At 43.4% G+C, this 1,621-nt stretch overlaps 1 protein-coding gene across 3 annotated transcripts in view; it reads left to right on the forward strand.

Annotated features, from left to right (window-relative positions):
• The window catches only part of HDLBP (high density lipoprotein binding protein), a 75,905-nt gene that overhangs the window by 25,821 nt on the left and 48,463 nt on the right, over positions 1-1,621 (forward strand). The gene's annotated exons all lie outside the window — the stretch shown is intronic.

Below are 1,621 nucleotides of genomic sequence, written 5' to 3' on the forward strand. Positions count from 1 at the left end.
TGTTCCAGGTATAGGGCACAAGCAGAGTCAATTTAGCATAGTTCCTACGGGCCCTAGGATTTTCAGAATGGTGGATGAGCTTTGCCTTTAACTTAAAGCCCCCTGCTGCATTAGCCTCTAACAAGAGTCACCCTGTCCTTTGGAGCTTCAAGGCCATTGACTTCTCTGTAGCTGTGAAAGTCCTAGATGGCATCTTCTTCCAATAGAAGGCTGTTTCGTCTACATCGAAAATATGTTTTTTTCGATAGCCGCCTTCATCGGTGATCTCAGCTGGATCTTCTGGGTAACCTGCTGCAGCTTCTCCGTCAGCACTGGCCGCCTCGCCTTGCACTTTTGTGCTGCGGAGACGGCTGCTTTCCTTAAACTTCATGAGCCAACCTGTGCTGGCTTCCAGCTTTTCTTCTGCAGCTTCCTTCTGTCTCTCAGCCCACATGAAATTGAACAGTTAGAGCCTGGCTCTGGATCAGGCTTTGGCTTAGGGGAGTGGTGTGACTAGTTTGATCTTTTATCCAGACCACTAAAACTTTCTCCGTATCAGCAAAAAGGCTGTTTTGCTTTCTTATCATTTGTGTGTTCGCTGGAGTAGCACTTTTAATTTCTTTCAAGAACTTTTCCTTTGCAGTCACAGCTTGGCTAACTGTTTGGCACAAGAAGCCTGGCTTTCGGCCTGTCTCAGCTTTTATAATAATATGCCTTCCTCACTAAGTTTAATCATTTCTAGCTTTTGATTTAAAGTGAGAGACGTGGCACTCTTCCTTTCACTTGGACACTTAGAGGCCGTTGTAGGGTTATTTACTGGCCTAATTTCTATATTGTTGTGTCTCAGGGAGAAGGAGAGCGATGGGGGAAGAGCTGGCGGGTGGAACAGTCGGAACACACACAGCCTCTGTAAACTGAGCTCTCTGTCTTATGTGGGTGCAGTCTTGGTGCCCCCACAACAGTTAACAGTAACGTCAAGGATCGTTGATCTCAGATCACCATAACAGATATGATAATGAAAAATTGACATATCACAGGAATTACCAAAATTGGCACCATTTTTGTGACACAGAGACACAAAGTAAACATGTACTATTGTAAAAATGGTGCCAATAGACTGCTTGACACGGGGTTGTCAAAAACCTTAAACGTGTAAAAAAAAAAAAACCCACATTCTGTGGAGCGCAGTAAAGCCAGGCACAATAAAATGAAGTATGCTTGTATCGTTGGGCACAGACGTGAGAGATTCTTAGCAGTAGGAAGTGCTGGGTCAAAGCACATATTTTAAATTTCAATATATAGTCAAACACATATGTTTTCTAGAAAGATCACGCCGATTCCTCTAGCCATACCAGTTTCCCCACACCTTTTCTGCCAGTCATCAAACTTTATTTTTGCCAAACTGAGAGAAAGGTAAAATCTCATCCTGCTTTTCTTTTGCATTTTTTATATAAATTAAATAAACATTTCCTGCATTGCTATGAAAGGTCTATTGTATCTTTTGCCCATTTTTTTTAATGGGTGAGAGTCCATGGAAGAAACAGTGTGAACTCAGCTTGCTCCCTTCTTCCCTAGGAGCAGTGAGCTGGCCCCACCCGTGTTTGTGGTTGAGGAGGAGCTTTCGTGACAGAGATGAATACCC

Source organism: Propithecus coquereli, unplaced genomic scaffold, assembly GCF_000956105.1.
Source record: "Propithecus coquereli isolate 6110/MARCELLA unplaced genomic scaffold, Pcoq_1.0 Scaffold743, whole genome shotgun sequence".
NCBI lineage: Eukaryota > Metazoa > Chordata > Mammalia > Primates > Indriidae > Propithecus > Propithecus coquereli.